This window comes from Ochotona curzoniae, unplaced genomic scaffold, assembly GCF_017591425.1.
Source record: "Ochotona curzoniae isolate NIBS_2020 unplaced genomic scaffold, NIBS_Ocur_1.0 scaffold_1037, whole genome shotgun sequence".
NCBI lineage: Eukaryota > Metazoa > Chordata > Mammalia > Lagomorpha > Ochotonidae > Ochotona > Ochotona curzoniae.
The window spans coordinates 2,283,113-2,300,295 of NW_024467083.1; the positions used below are offsets into that span (position 1 = coordinate 2,283,113).

The 17,183-nt window shown below is 45.1% G+C and overlaps 1 protein-coding gene and 1 long non-coding RNA gene across 2 annotated transcripts in view; one reads left to right on the plus strand and one right to left on the minus strand.

Annotated features, from left to right (window-relative positions):
• The window catches only part of LOC121168820, a 39,844-nt gene extending 27,316 nt beyond the window's left edge, over window positions 1-12,528 (minus strand). The window contains exon 1 of the long non-coding RNA XR_005885758.1: window positions 12,261-12,528. This is a non-coding gene — a long non-coding RNA (uncharacterized LOC121168820). The remainder of the gene's footprint in view (window positions 1-12,260) is intronic.
• Window positions 12,529-12,650: 122 nt separating this feature from the next.
• The window catches only part of LRRC8C (leucine rich repeat containing 8 VRAC subunit C), a 79,494-nt gene continuing 74,961 nt past the window's right edge, over window positions 12,651-17,183 (plus strand). The window contains exon 1 of the mRNA XM_040998901.1: window positions 12,651-12,919. The gene's annotated coding sequence lies outside the window, so the exon portion shown is untranslated. The remainder of the gene's footprint in view (window positions 12,920-17,183) is intronic.

Here is a 17,183-nt window from a genome sequence, read left to right on the forward strand (position 1 = left end):
TGAAATTTGCATTGTACCATTTTTCTTCAAAAGCCAAGACACCAAACATGCATAACATTGCAAATAATTTGGCATTAAAGCCTCCTAAAACTGGTTTTTACAAATCCTTCATGCATTCCAGGGACTAGACAGCAATCAGTATACATTATGCAGATTAAATTTCCTATTCATCAGGCTAAGGAACAGTTTTCCAAGATTTTTTGAAATTCACTTCCCTTTTTTTTTTTAAAGATTTATTTTTATTATTTTTTATTGGAAAGGCGGATATACAGAGAGGAGAGACAGAGAGCAAGATCTTCCGTCCGATGATTCACTCCCTAAGTGAGCGCAACGGGTCGATACTATGCCGATCCGAAGCCAGGAGCCTCTTCCGGGTCTCCCACGCGGGTGCAGGTTCCCAAAGCTTTGGGCCGTCCTCGACTGCTTTCCCGGGCCACAGGCAGGGAGCTGGAAGGGAAGAGGGGCTGCTGGGATAGAACCGGTGCCCATATGGGATCCCGGGTGTGCAAGGCGAGGACTTAACCACTTGTGCCGTGGCGCTGGGCCCAGAAATTCACTTCCCTTTAAAACATCAAAAATCCACCATCCCTCCTCTGGAGCCTGGGCAGGCTGAATTGCCAATCTGAGTGAGGAAAAGCATTGTGATGCCGGGCAGCCTCACAATGTGCCCATCTGTGGACTGGAGAAATCTGGGCAATGTGAGGGCTGGCAATAACACCACTCCTGAGCAGGATAAAGGGAAGTTTGCCCAGGTAAAGCACGGTTAACTTTACAATATTACTGCTTTTCCCTCATTCTCTGGATACCTATTTAAAGACAGACAAAGGTTATCAAGAGATTTTTTAAAAGCATTTTATGTTAGGAGTTTAAAGCATATTGAAACTTTGTTGGAACACTTATTTGAAAGTGGCTTAACTACAGTGTCTTCCTACCAAAATGGGGTGCACAGTATCTCCCATCTCAGGCTACAAGGGGTGGTGATGAACGCAAACTCAACTCCTATGGTCCTGAAATACATGACAGAGAAATGAAGAATACAACATTGCATCTGTGAAGGTAATACAGGTACAAAACTCTGAAGAAGCAAGTTAATTTATGCTCATGTTTATACCCAGAAAATGACATTTTCCAACAGTACTTAAAAATCTGATGTTGTGTTATAAAGCAAGAAAGGAGTGATAGGGTTGTCATCTTTAGAATCATGCTGTCCAGCTTCCTCTCCAGGCTTTGCCACTTACTAATACCATGACCTTGTGCAAGTAACATTACCTAACCATGTCTCTGGCTCACTATGTATGCACGGGGATTGTAATAGTACCTCCTCAATTATGTTGTTACATAGTTCAAATAAAATCATTACATACGTGTTTAAAGCCATGCCTGGAAGACAGTAAATCCTCAATAAATGATGCTGTTTGAGTCATTCAAATCATTGCAGGAAGTTGTCAGCTTATCTCAGTAATTTCCAGATAGAGCTGATCTCAAAACAGTTACTGTTATATTTGAAAGTCTCAGAAAATTTTTAGTTTAAAAAAGCTTGTTTCAAAGCAATTGGTCAGAGGCATTATTATGGAAAGTGTAATTTTTGGTTCTGATTTAGTTCAATAAAACAAATGGTTAGTGCGAAGTTTTCTGGATCCTTTACTAGCTGAAAAATGTTGGAAATATTTACAAAATCAGAATATGTCCAATTTCCAAAATTAGAAAACAAGCAAGTTTTATGCTTGCTCACTTTACCTGAACTCTAGTCTTTTCCTGTAAAAAAAAAGTTATATTTACTTGAGAGAACTGCAGAAAGAATCTTCCAACCACGGGTTCACTCCTCAAATAGCCAAGGTTGGGCCACAAAACCAGGAGTTTCCATATGAATGCAAGGACTCAAGAACTTTGGCCATCCTTTGCTGCTTTCCTAGGCATATCAGTGAGGAACTGGGTCAGAAGTGCAGCATCCACCGGAACAGTGCCCATATGGGATGTTCATGTTTCGGGTGGTGACTTTACCTGCTATTCCACAGTGTCAGCCCCATATTCTTTCCCTTTTCCCATGTTCATTTTAGAAGCAACCTCAATTAACTCAGATGATACACACATCTGTCCTTTTTTGAAAGGGTACTTTTCATTTAGTATTATTTTAAAAATGCAAGAATATAAAATATCCTCTAATCATCTTCATGAAGTATCATATTGAACACCAATTCATGTTACCTTTCTTTGAAATCCTGTGATCATGCTGCACTACTTAGAAAAGCCTTCTACTAAATCTCGCTCAGAAATAAGGATGGAAGGCTATAAATGCTATAATGGGTCTGGGAAAACATTAATGGAGAGAACATTTAAGACAGATATGATTCAGGAATAGGGAACAGGGAAAGATAGCATGAGGCAGAATGTCTCTGTTCTACTAAGGTCCAAACACTAGAGAGAAAAAGTTGTTGTTGTTGTTGTGTGTGTGTGTGTGTGTGTGAGAGAGAGAGAGAGATTTATTATTAATAATCTTACTTAGTTGCTTGGGGTACAAAGGGCCAAGGGTTACAGGAAAGTGGGTAATACCATTGTTTCCACACTAATATCATCATTTTTTTTGCCTGTATCTGAGTTCAGGAGAGACACAAAGGGAAAAGCTCCACCCTGCTTCCCTCCCATCCCAGGTCCCCATTGCGAGGCGCTCTCCAAGGGCCCTGCTCAAGCAGTTTTGATAGTTCAACAGTTCTGAATTGCTGCCAATCTCGCCGTTCCAATCACAATAAAATCTATGCAGAATCTACTGGCTGACATAGTCTCTTCATGGTTGAGTTCTGAGATCAGCAGTTCAGTTGGAGGAATCTCTAAAAAAAAACTTCATCTGAGGTGATCCCAGACCCGATTCTTGTGTGTGTCTGCCAGTACAGGGTTCAGCACAATCCGCTGCCCCAATTAGCTTATGCACATACTGGTTGTTTCAGTTGCTGAGTCAGTTCTGATTCCAGCCCTGTCTTCCACTTGAACTGGGTGTTACAGTCCAGCCTGATCCTGCCCACTTCATACACGGTGCTCGCGCAAACCAGTGGGAGCTGCAGCCTAGTTGGGGCGACTCTCTTTAACCCCCACCAGACCTGCCCCCTACTCTGGTTCCTATGCTTGCCAGTATGTACCGCAGACTTATTCAGTCTCTCCCATATCCCATTTAGCTCTGGTACATGTCAATGGGCATTGAAGCCTAGTTCAACCCGACCAACCCTACTACCCAGTCCACACACATACTGGTGGGTGCCTTTCTGTCTAGCCACCCAAGTCCCTGTTCTGGTTTTCCTGCTCTCCAGTGGTAACCCAAGAGGGAGGTGCCCACTATCTCCGCAATAGGTCACTCCCACTCCCGGATTATGCACTCTCCAGGTGGTTCTAGAGTTGAATTTGACAGATTAAGTTTCCAGTGCCAGCCTCTGCCAGCTGGTGGCAAAGCCCAACCAACCCTCACCCACTCTAATTTTTGCTTGCACCAGTCGGAACAGTCAGCCCAACCTGGCCCTTCCCTGATCTAGTTCAATGAGGTCCACAGGTGTTGTAGCCCTGCCTGGTCTGGTCTTCCCCCATCCCAACTCAGGTTTCCAGTGAGAGTGGTTGTCCAGCAGGGGAGACCATGTTCCTCCTACTGGCTCCACCCCCTCCTTCCCTGGTTCTCATGTGTGCTGGTGGGGCACTGTGGCCACATCTGGTACAGCTCATCTCACCTTGGCATTCATAATGTGCACTGGTTTGCGTTGCGACCGAATCCAGCCCGACTCACACTCTTCTGGTGTTTGGATTCACCAGAATGTGATGTGAACAGGTTCAGCCTGGTCTGCCCCCGACCTATGGCAAATATATGCCAGTGGGTATCTTCCTCTGGCCTGGTCTGGGTGGCTGCCTGTCGTAGTTTTTGCACTCACCTGTAAGGACAGTGTTCCAAAAAGTTGGGTTTTTATTTTTTTTAATTTTTTTAAAAGATTTATTTTATTTTTATTGGAAAGGTGGATATACAGAGAGGAGAGACAGAGAGGAAGAACTTCCATCTGATGATTCACTCCCCAGTGAGCTCAACGGCCGATGCTATGCCAGTCCAAAGCCAGGAGCCTCTTCCGGGTCTCCCGCGCGGGTACAGGGTCCCAAAGCTTTGGGCCGACCTCAACTACTTTCCCGGGCCACAGGCAGGGAGCTGGATGGGAAGCGGGGCTGCTGGGATTAGAATCAGCGCCCATATGGGATCCTGGGCATGCAAGGCAAGAACCTTAACCACTGCGCCATTGCGCTGGGCCCAAAAGTTGGGTTTTTAAAGAAATGTGATAAATCTGGGATTTTCTTCTCCTTGGAAATAAAAAGACTAGCCTGTCACACTTTCTTGTATTTTAGTAAAAACTACGACACTCCTGGGTTCAAAACAAAAGTTAGTACTGACAACAGTAACAGTATCAGGTATTAGCATTTTTGTATGTGTTTGTGGAGTTCCAATTCCCCCACAGATACACAGAAGTCCAGAAAGCAGAACCACACCATGGACTATGTCACAGGGGAAAAGCCCTGAGATCAAGGACTATAAACCTTTGATAATGAGTAAAACATTACCTTGACCGATTATTGATTGCATTGGATAGTAAACCTGTCTGTCCATCTTGCTTTAGGGAGAAATATTATCTTCATTTTTCATGGCTCTTCAATTTACACATATTCTTGAACTAAATGTTCAAGACACAGCAGTTAGTGCCTGAATCACAAGCTCTACAGAAATACTGCAGTTCTAAGAATTGTCTTCCAGCATTTACTGATAAACTATTCCAAATCATCCTTTTTTGGGGGCTCAGAACACGCATGTCTGTCTACACCATTTCAACTGCATACTTCACCAGTGTGTCCTAGCATACGAGGCTAATATGAAAATGTCAAAGCAAGGAAAGTATTCCTCAGCCTAGAGGGAAAAGGTACATGGCTACTGATGAGAACAGGCACTTTATCCTGTTACAGAGGAGACGCACTCTTGCTTAGCAGATGATTATTGGGAAAATAGCTGAAGAAAATAGCAGGTAGGAAGGCTTATATCAGCATACACCTATTAAATCAGTTACTAGATATGCCCTCTCTACAAAGAAATGAATCTTCAGAAGATTCTACAGTCTTTAGTCAAAATCAAAATATTCTACCATGATCTGTTTTATTCTGCTTAGAATGCTGATAGATGTCACAAAAGAAATAGTTCCACAGTCAGACGAAGTTAGAAAAATGTGAGGTTCTCGGGCCTTGCGCGCATAGTGGTTAAGGTCCTTGCCTTGCACGCCCAAGATCCCATATGGGCACTGGTTCTAATCCTGGCGGCCCTGCTTCCCATCCAGCTCCCTGCTTGTGACCTGGGAAAGCAGCCGAGGATGGCCCAAAGCCTTGGGACTCTGCACCCACGTGGGAAACCCAGAAGAGGCTCCTGGCTCCTGGCTTCGGATCGGCATAGTATTGGCCCGTTGCGGTCACTTGGGGAGTGAATCATCGGACAAAAAATCTTCCTCTCTGTCTCTCCTCCTCTGTATATCTGACTTTCCAATAAAAATAAATAAATTTTCAAAAAAATAAAAGTGTCAGTTTCTCCGAAGTTAAACAAGCATTAATAATGCAGAGGTTCTCACAGCCTTAAGTATGTTAACATATTATGCATTTCCAAGAAGGACATAATATTCCTTAAATAATTTGAAGATAGATCACATTTGTTCCAGATATTTTTAGTCAGAGTTGTACTGAAGCTGCTTAGAAAATTCCAACAAAGAATTGTTCTTTCTCATAAACATGGTGGAAAATAATAGTGCTTTGAGAAGAAACTGGCTAATCAGTCTGCCCTGCTCTAGATTTGCCATTGACAATAGCTAGTAGCCATGGATACCTTTTTCCTTTCTGAATTAGATTCAGTGAGTATATTCACCACTGATGGAAATCCAGGGAGAAAAAATTTGAAATCACTTAAAATCTATGTGTAAAATTGTCTTACCGAATAAGCCCTTAAGAAATCATCCATCCCAACTCCTTCACCTCAAATGAGCACTGAGGTTACAAAGATAGTAAAAGATCAGGCCCGAGTAACAAACTTAGTCAATGAAAACAGCGCAGCCGATATCCAGGCTTCATTAGTGCCAGTTCGTGCTCTCTGCACTAACAACAATGATAAAGAACATTCGTAATCACTGTTATTGATACTGAGAAGACCAGCCTGGCTTGCCTTCTGCTAATGAACCTGGCCAGGCAATGAAAGATGGCCCCAGTGCTGGAGTCCCTACTTCTCACAAGAGACACCTGGATGGAGCTCTTGTTCTCTGGTTTCAATTTGACCTAGTTCTGCCTCTTGGGCCATTTCTTGAGTGAACCAGTGCATGGAAGATTCCCCTCTCCCCTCCCCCGCCTGTCACTCTGCCTTTCAAACAGCTAAGTAATTTTTTTAAAGAGAAGAAATTAAAAAGGCTGAAGAAAATACATTCTCTGACAGATATGAATGATGACTACAAAGAGCCTATGTGCATGGTTGTAGCAGTTTCTAAATATACAAAGCACTTTCCGGTACAATTCTCCAAGAGGCGTCTTTATGTGAGTAATGAGAAGCATCTTCAGTTTCACTGCCCTGGTACTGTTCCTGGAGCCAGCGGTCTTTGCATCCCAGAGAGAGGGCATCCTGTGGTCAGAAGAAACAATTTCTCGGGCATAAAATGAAGTGCTCTGATAGGACTGGTGCCACTGAAATCTGAAGCCATTCAATGTTCAAGTATAAGCTGAGACATTCTAAATACACTATAATACCTAATTACATCAGGAAAAACTGAGTATTTTGAGTCCTGGGAGAAGAGGGTTACATTCCATTGGAGATATGTGGAACTGTATTTATTTATTAAAAACAAGTTCAAAGTTATTTCAGAATGTTATATTGTATTTAGAATAATGGATATACTTGCAGATTTAATGAATTTATACCTGCATAGTTATTATAACAGTGGGTGTAGGTGTTTAATAAACAACAATGAAAAACTATTATTTAGTAATGCAGTTACAGCACTGATACAGAAGTGCAAGCAAATAAAAGCCATTCCTGAGAATGCCAAACTAAAAAAAAAAAATTTCTTTTGTTGGAAAGTCAGATACGCAGAGGAGGACAGACAGAGAGGAAGATTTTCCATCCATTTGTTCACTCCCCAAGCAGCCACAATGGCCTGAGCTGTGCTGATTCAACGCCAGGAGCCTCTTCTGGGTCTCTCACACAGGTACAGGGTCCCAAGGCTTTGGGCTGTCCTGGACTGCTTTCCCAAGCCACAAGCAGGGAGCTGGATGGGAAGTGGGGCCACCAGGATTAGAACTGGTGCTCATATCAGATCCCGGCACATTCAATGTTAGGACTTTAGCTGCTAAGCTACCATGCCGGGCCCCCAAACTAAATTTTTAACTCATGCTAATATTTATTGCGAGGAAAAAATTTATGTTTTTTTTTCTTTATGACTCACACATTTTTCTAGGCATCAAATGTATGGGGATTCCCCAGTAATTCAATTTTCCAGCAGATACTAAGTGCATGTCTTATAATTTGATTCCATTGTAACACTGTCTACTTGAGATGGCATCAGATTCCACTGGCTCAGGGCTCAGTCCCACAGTCTGTTGCGTTGCCCCTCCCAACATTCAGATGGTAGTCATAAGTGCTGAGTCCTCAGGTATTCGCCACTTCTGTGCTACTGGGCTATGAATCAGGGTCTCACACACCTCTACTCAGGTCCCGCAGGAGTCAGGGAAAATGTTTCTAGAATATTGGTTTCTTAGGTAGGATATGGTAAAGCGAACAAATGAACAGGAAATCTCTACATGGGGCAAGCCCAGAAGGGTCTGAGCACATGGAGTTCCGGTGTGCACCACTGGACTCGATGGACTGGTGTGTTCTTGCTCCCCAAACTGGAAGCTCTCCAAATCCCAACCTTTTGAGTTTCTATGGAGATGTCACTGTGGGCGTGGTTGATGAAACTGTTGACACTGAGGATCAAGTCTGTCTCTAGCCTCTCTCCCCTTCAGGACATGCTGCTGTAGGGCTCCAAGTTCCAACCTTCTAACCCCTTGCTTAAGTTCCTAGCAACCAGTCTCCACCTGCTTATCCAGGTACTTTCTAAAAGTTACCTCTTTCACTCATGTGCAGTTGAAAGGGGAGCATCAGAATAACAAAAAAGACTCTTCTTTTACCTGTATTGCTTTGGAACTATTTCATGAATTGAGGCCAAAATCTAAATATTATAATGAGATATTTCTCTAGCTATAATCATTTAAAAAGTTTTCAGGAGCTAGGGGCTAGGAGCCATCAGCTAAGATTTATACATATATCATTTTCCATGTTATAGAGGAGCATAACTGCGCGCGCACACACACACACACACACACACACACACACACACACACACATAAAAGCTACTTATCATTGGTTCATGTGAACAGTAATTTTAAGAATAAGACATTGTTCCCAGACTATTTCATGTTGCCTAAACTCAGAGACACAGATACTTTATGATATTTAATTAAGAAGCTTGCTTTCAGTCGTAAACTTCTCCCAATTAAACAATAAGCTATAAAATCACTTCAGTAAGGTGCCTGTGGGATGTGAGAATCCTAATGGAAAAAGTGCAAGTCATTGCAATTTCAAAAACTACTGAAAAATATTACTAACCTAACTGAAGATACTTGATGGGCTCAATTTTAAAATACATTCTCATTTCTCCCCATAGAATTGAGTTCTGCTTCAGCATGAGAATTCTGAAATGAGACTTGCCTAGGGCCAAATTTAGCTCTTCCATTCATTGGTCACGTGACCTTTGGCAAGCTACCTGAATATAATAGGCCTCCACCTGCCCCTCTGTCAATAGAAGGTAATAATTGTGCTTATTTAATGGACAGCTATTGTTGCTAAATGAAATCATGCACATATATCCAGTACTCGTTGTACTGTATGTGTCTCATGAGTGATTATTCAGTATTATTTCCAAAGAAAACTTCACAAGTTAATGGGACCAAACACTTCTGTCTAGAGATGCAGATGGGGCCAAAACATCTAAATTCCTATTTTAGAGGAATCTGATACAAAGTTTTATAATTTCTTATTTTCAGGACCCTGTGCCACTGTCTCCGTTGCCTCCAGTAAAAATTCAAGCGACTATGTTACTGCCTAAGCAATTTCCTTTTTAAAACATGCTTTCTAAGGAAACAGTTTCTGGTCTATCTTAACTTTTGTTGTTTGTTTTGTTTTAAAGTTGAGAGAAAGAGAGAGAATGAATATGCAATGCTTCCACCTGCTGGTTCATTTCTAAGGCCTATAAGGGCCAGAGGTCACAGTGAAGCTGGGAGCTCAAAAAACAATCCAGGTCTTCCTTTTGGACAGCAGAAACCCAATTTCTTGAACAATCACTGCTGTCACTCCTGCATCTGCATTAGTACAAGCCTGGAGAGTCAGGAACCAGAGTTATGAATTGAAACCAGAAACTCCACCATGGGATGCAAAGTCTTAAACACTAGTTGTACACCCGCTTCCATCTTAGCACTTTTAATGGCATATAGTCAAGGATTTCAAAAGGTAGATTTTGTTTTGCAGCTATTAATTTCAAAAGTGCTAATGGTTGCAGCAGTGTTAACAGCTGAACCTTAAAACACCAAGTTCTCTGTTAGCTCAGTTTCGTCCCACAAAGCTCACCATGGTCGGGTGGGGGCGGGAGGAGGAGTGGGGCACAGGTGTGTCACAGCAGAGAGAGGATGCAGAGTAAAATCCTGCTGATGATTTCAGGATTTAGATTTTATTTTCATGATTACTACCAAGATCAACTACCATTTGATACCAAACTAAACACGAGTAGCAGCTTTGTCTTAAACAAGGCTCTCAGCCAAGGTTAATGCAGACACATTAACATAATATGTAATTACAATATAAATTCTATATGAGCTAAAGAGTTCAGACTTTAGAGTATTTAGTGTGCATTACACTGAAAGTCAGAACCAGTGCAGAGAATTGAATTCTGAAACATATGCTTTCGACATTTAATACCAGGTCCTGTGCTAGGTGCTGCTGATGGATACAGAGATGAATAAAAACACAGAAACTCACAGACCTGGTAGTGAAACAGACATGCAAAGAGGTAAATGACAACATACTGTGGTAAGTGCTGAAATAGGGGTTCTAACTGAGCTGTGGGAGAAGGCAGAATTATACCGTCTGAAATCTGCAGCAGCTTCCCAGTGAAATGGTCTTTTAAATTATACCTTAAAGGAATCATACAGCCCAACCTGGGTTTTGTAGCTAACAACAAAATAACAATGCAACCTAATTATCATTTCCATACAACCTCCTGGAAGGATTGCAAATGTTCTTTGCAAATCTTGCTACAACCGACAAGAGTGACTATGTTTCAATATACAAATGAGGACACTGGAGTTCAAGGATTAAGAGGTTCAGGTTGCACAACTAGGGAGGCAGGGTTAGAGTTCAGATTTGTATCACTGCAAACTCCTTACCGTGACCCTGACTGCTTACAAAGACCCTTTTTTGCTCCTTTTTATTTATTTATTTTATTATTGCCAACCAGTATGTATTTATATTTATTTCGAGTCTGAGTGTGGGAACTCTCACTGGAAGTCCAACAAAAATATCAAATTGTGGCTCGAAATTTTGGGTAATAGTGAAAGGTCATAGTGATTTTTGAAGTAACATTCAGGCTTTAAGATGCATAGGAATCACGTCCATACATGTTAGAACTGTCCACTGAATGAACAAAAGTTTTGTAATGAACTGAGGGGAGACTCCACTTGAAGAGCATTCATATCCAGGGTTGTTACCATCTTGGTCTCACCCTTTCTGTTTCACCTCCTTTCAGGGCAACAGCAGAGATCACTGGAGTCCTACAAAGTCGTTGGAACTGCTCTAGCCCTTTAAGCTTGCTTTCTAATTCTCAATATACCCTGCAGCACTGCCCCTATAATATTGTTGGCGGGGGTGAGTGGAATCAAAAGGAGCGGTACCATTCCTAAATTCAATCAAGAAAACGATGACTTCATCCCAGTTCCCCTAAGTCCAAAGTCTAGGATTCCCTGGAAAGGCCTGCCCCACGGATACAAAGAGGGGATTCAGGAAACACTTGTAGTAAGAAGCCCTCCACAAAAGGTTTGTGCCCATAGTACTTGCTAAGTGTTTAAACCCAGGCAAGGCATTTAAGAGCTGGAGCCACCTCACATACTATGTCTGCCTCTGCTGCCTGCCTCACACGGCACCTGAAATTTTTAGCAGATTGCTACAGCCAGCCTCTGTCTTTTTCCTTAGAAACTCTAGGAATTTTTCCATCTGCTGACTACGAGCAAAGCCATACCTTAGATTTCTGTCTACTCCAGATCTAGGCTAATTAAGGCTGGCCTTGGAGTCATCTCCCAAGGCCTTATGGGGATTTAAGGTTGTCAGCACTGTAATTGGGGAACGTGTAGTGTTTTGCTGAGTGAACAGGAGAAAAGCAGTGAAAATCCCAACCTTTGGACAAACTCGCTTCTCACTTTGGCTGCAAAGGAGAAATGGTAGTGAAAGAGGTGGCTGTTTTTTTAGAGGTTGCTATGTAAGGGTAGACCAACAGGCCAAGGAGTACTGGTTGTTGCTCAGTTTCGCATGCATAAGTCGTTTCCAGACTGCCACGCAGAGTAACTGTTTAATTTTTGGTAGTGCTAAGGCACTCCCACACCACTCGCTATTACTTAGTTGCCTTGTCTGTACATTTTCTTCACTGGGCAGAACTTTTTCCATACACAGGGCTGCCAGCTCTCAAGGGGGTGAGGGAACAAGGGGAGGATTCAGATCAGTCCAGAAGGGAGGGCCCCCCGCTCCCACGCTCCAAGCAGCAGGTGGTTTGGGGCTACCCCGTCAACTGCTCAACTGTGTTCTGCACGACCAGGAGGACTGTGGGAGAAAGAGTGCAAACCGAGCCTTGCAGGGACTGGCAGCTCAGACAGAGAAGCCGGCGAGACAGTCTCGGGACAGATGGGGATTCCTGCCCAAGAGGAGACTCGGCTGGCAAACGGCTCGAACACTTCTACATCCAAGCACTTTGGGTTTTGCCCCCCGTTCCTTCTGCGTCTCGCGGAGCGCACCCCAGCCTTCCCTCCCCAGGGTCTTATGAGGGCCCCTGGGTTCCTAGGTAGGGCAGTTATCACCGTCCTGACCTGGGCCTTTTTGAGGAGTTCCCAGACAGCTATTTTTAGCGTTGGCTGCTCCCCTCTTAACTTACCCAGGGGAGGGAGGAGCTGCGGTATCAGATCAGCCTCGGCGCTCACAGAAGGCACCGGCTGTCCGCGCACCGTCAGGGATGAGCGGTACACGAGCTATCAGACCCGGCCGGGCCCGGGGCAGAGCCCGCCAGGTGGGCGCCTCAGAGGCGGCTCCGGCGCGGAGACCACGCGGCAGGAAGACCTCTTTCCTCATTCTAAACAAAGCCCTCCGGCGGCCGGCGGCTGGGCACGGGAGGCGCGGGGTGGTCTCGGCAGGGGAGGAGGAAGTTCCTGGGCAGCGCGGCCTGCGTCACAGCGGGGCTGGCACCGCCGGCTCGGCTCTCCGGGCGGTGGCGACGACCCCGGAGCCGGGCGCTGGGCGGCGCTGGCTGCCGCTGGCCCGGCTGCGCGCGGGGCGGCGCTGGAGGCGCGGGGCGGCTCCGTCCCCGGCCGGAGAGGCGGAGGGGAGGAGGACTGCGGGACTGGGGCGTTAGCTGCGTCCCGGCTCGGAGCCCGCGAAGAGGACGGGAAACGAGGCGCCGCCGTGGCCGCGGCCGCAGTGCTCCGGGCGCGCCAAGCCATGAGCGGCGACCCCGCATTCGCTGGCCGCCGCTGAGCCGGGGCCACAGCCGGAGCCAGCTTGCCGCTACCCAGCACCCTCTTCAGCTGGCACCCAGAGGTAAGGGCGGGAGCCGGGGAGGGATGGAGAGGGGTGGCCCGCACAGGGCCGGCAGGCTCGGTGCGCTAGGCGCGTGGGGCCACGACTCGTCCCGCCTCGGTCCCGGCGTTGCCTCGTCCAGGCTCCGGGACCGGCAGTGTGGTCGCCGGCCCGGCGTGTGGTCTCCGGAGTCAGCGACAGCTACGGCTGAAGAGCCCGCCAGTGCGAACCCCACCCGTCCCATGCTCGCCCGGCGACCCGCGCTGGGGACCCACGGTGGCGCGAAGCGCGGGGCACCCGCAGCAGGTTCTGTGGAGCCCGGGGAGGGAACCCACGCGGACAGAAAGCGCGGCCACGGTCGAGGGCGAGCGTCGTTGGCTGCTGAGACCCTGGGGCCTGTCCTTCCTGGTCGGCTCTCCCTCGCCCGCCGCCCCCAACCACTTCTGGAAAGGGAGAGGGAGGCGAAGGTCTGGGAAGGCGGAGAGTAATACCTGCCTGCCTGCAGGAGCACCGGGGGGAAGGGGTTCGCTATCAGGCGGACTCCAGAGCCAGGTGTCCAGAGCAGCAGTTGAGGCCCGTGACCGCTGCCTTCATCTCGAACCGAGGCTCGCGGATCTCTTTCCACAGCTCCTTTTGGGCTGCGAGGTGTTTGAGGCTGGAGTTGGCTGCTGCAGCACCTCCGGACATGCCCCGGGGCTGCGCGTGCCTCTATTGGCTCCCTCTCCCACCACGCTTGCCTGGGTGCATCTCCGTCCCAATGGTTTCTTCTAAGCCTCGCCATCCACCTTAGGGGATGGGAGTGGGGACTGTTTAAATTCCTGGGTGTGGGGAGCAGGGGGCGAGGAACAGCAGGTACAGGCAATAGTGTTCCTAGTTTATCCACACACTTCCTGCAGGTCGGCTGGCTGGCGGACCACATTTCCGGACAGGTATCGGGTGGTTTCCTCAGAGGGTGGACAGGGCACTGGGATGCTGTCTGGACAAGACGAGAATGAGAATGTGGCGTGTCTTCTGGTGTGCAGAGCATTGCCATCGTGCAGAGGACCACCGCTTTCATACATTTACCCATGTCCATTTTTAAAAAGAACGATTTGTGGAGAAGTTGTAAGCCCGAAAAAGTAACCTGAACTCCACAAAATTTGTGCAGAATTGTAAGCCATGTTGGATGTGTGGACAAAAAAAGCATGAGATTTATGTACCTGTAATCTATGGTATCTGAATTTCTTGTGTAACTCTGACTTGCTTTGCTCTGGGTGAACTTAAATCCCCTCTTGGGGTTGGTTTGTTTCCTTTGAGGGCAGGTAGGAGCAGTTTTGCAAGGGTGAATATTTCCCGCCGTTCACATACTAGATTGGCCACAGATAGGGCCTACCCCAGTGATTGTATCAAAGGTAGCTAGCATATTTAACACTTTTCTTATTAGTAAAATTTGCAAAGCCTTTGTTAATAATAGCAATCTCTTCATTCTCAGATTAAATCTGCACTTTATTTAATGAAGTCTTTTTTTAAAGGGAATGCTTTTAGTGAAAAAATGCATTAGGCCTATAAGGGAAGCTAATACTTTTCTGCTTACTTTTCTGTTTATGTACTTGTTTTTATTTAGAAAGGGGGAGGGAGGGAGAAAGAAATACAGAGAGATCTCTTCCATCCATTGACTAACTCGCCAAATACGCACAACAGCCGGAGCAGAGTCTGACTGAAGCCGAGAGCCCCTAACTCAGTCTGGGTGTCCCCTGTGAGTGGCAGGAGCCCAAGAACTTGAGCCATCACCTGCTGCTTCCCAGGGTACACATTGGCAGGACGCTGGAATCGGAAACAGAAGCAAGACCGGAATCCAAGCCCTCTGATAGGGGATACTGGTGACCTGAGCAGTATCTTATCGGCTGGACCAAATTCCTGTTGCAGGCTTACCTTTTAAAAGCATTATGAAGTTGGAAATTGTTTTTACTCCAAATTTTTAAATCAAATTGTTATGATTTTTTAAATGGTCTCCAAAAGTATTTCAATATGCTGTCACCAGTAGCCCAACCCTACAACGAAGGGAAAGGGCGAGTGTTGTGCTTAGTGGTTGAGACACCACATCCGCTCTCAGAGTACCTGGATGCGAATTCAGTACCTGACTGCAACTCCTCACGTTGGCTTCCTGCAGGCCCTGGAAACAACAGTGATGGCTCAAAGTGCTTGGACTCTTGATTTCCATAGGAGAGACCTGCTTTTACTTGCTGGCTCCCACTTTTACGCCTGCCACACTCGAATCCAATCAATTGTAGGCATTTTTGAAGAATGAGTTAAGAGATGAGAATCTTATCTCTTGATCTTTCTCTGCCTGTCTGTCTCTCTTTCAAATAAATAAATAAATAGCTTAAGCAATCAATGAAATGAGATGGAAACTATGTTTATTTGGCCAGGCATGTGTTAGTGCCTTATTATGGCACCTTGCTATGATACTGTTTAGCTACTCGGCATACCTAATACCTTACCTCAAATTCTTACTACAAATCCCTAAAGTGGATGATGCCATACACATTTACCGAAGAAGAAAGAAGCTTAGAGTTCTTAGCTAAATGAGGAGGAGCCTGCTCATTCTTAGTGGTGTACTTACAAGCATTATCCACAGACTTTTTCACCTTCATGCATTTACCATTATCTTGCCGTAGTGAATGTATGCAGAAACTGTGGCAAAGGAAGTAAAGTCACTTGTCTAAAAAGTATGTAGCAGACTTCAACTTTGGAATCAGGGCTGTCTGTTTCCAAAACCCATGTCCTTGCTTCTGATCTCTTTTAAAAGCCTGCCAAGAGCTCGTCTTTTTGGCTAGGCCTTCTCTGCACATACCAGCTTTTGTCCACATAACTGTGAAGCTCTCATGGGCTACATCACACCTCCATGAGTTGCTTTCTGTCTCTGCAATGTTGGCTATATTTCCAGCCCTGGATCATTCATCAAAAGTTATAACAACTAGAGAGGGTGACATTACTGTGGAGAAATCCCTGAACCCACTTAATTTCTTTAAAATATAAATCATTTCAGACTGACATGGGCGAAAGCATGGCCTCAAGATAGGAAAAGCTGACATCAGTTCTGGATCTACTGCCCAGTAGGAGTACAAGTGAGCTCACATTATAAAGCATCTCTGGGCCTTAATAAAACCTTCTGTGGAGGGATCTTTTGGTGAATGTCGTGTTACCATGCATGTAAAGGACAGCTCGTTTCCCCTGGCAGGTGCAGAGTGAACCGATACCAGGCTGCACTAGCACCGATTGAGATTTCTGCTGTGTGTACCTTCATGCCTATTTTGTAGGCATCCTAGGGTTAGTCAGTGGGTTCACTGACTCATTCTCCATACAGGAATCCAGAGGTCTAACCCAGGTTTTAGCATCCTTATCTTTTGAATAACAATGTCTTTTTGAAGTCTTGAATTAGACACGTGTGTTCACCTTTTGTAATTTTTGCCTTTCCCTTTCTCAGCATAATTCTTAGAATGAATTACTACTAGTGTTTCAGTGGATTGGAACTTGTATTTTTGGCTAACACGCTTTCCTGTTTTCTGTTTCTTTTGATCTCTCAGCTTTGCTTATCGTGTAGGACAATCATGACAATGCTGCTATCTCCCCGCTACATTCCTCTCTCTTGACCAAGCACCTACCAGCTGAAATTCTGTCAAGGCCCAACCTCAGTGCCATTTCCTTCCTGAACACATGCTTGCCTCTAAAATTCTTTGTCAGTTTGTTTGTAATTTAGACAACATGTACCCGCAATGATTTAACATTTTACTTTTGTGATCAACCCCTAATATGCTATCAAAATAGTAAGGGTTCTGAAATCAGGGGTATTTTTCTGTTTTAAAATTTTTTTTTCGTTTAGATAATATATTATTATTATGGTTTGTGGTTCCTGCACGAAAGACGTGTCAAATATGTGGAGAAGGTCCTTACAACAAGTAGAAAGACACTCGTATTGTCTCATTTACCTGATTACTAGTGCCACATTTGTTATTTTGAGACTTGTTCATTCCAGCCTTCTCTGTCAGTTTAGCTTCTGTGAAATTTACTGAAAGGACATAGTTCTTAAAGCCTTGGCTATCAGCACCGTGTAAAGAAGCTACATCTTATTAGTAAATTGCTCCAGTGGTGACACAATAACCTTAGTAGGTTACAAAAATACTGAACTCATCAACAGTGTTTGGCATTGTAGATGAGGTAATAGTCCAAACTGATTTCTCCAAGTAGGAATAGGATTTATCTGAGAAGACCTCTCAGAGAGAAGGTTCAGTACATGAGCAAAGAA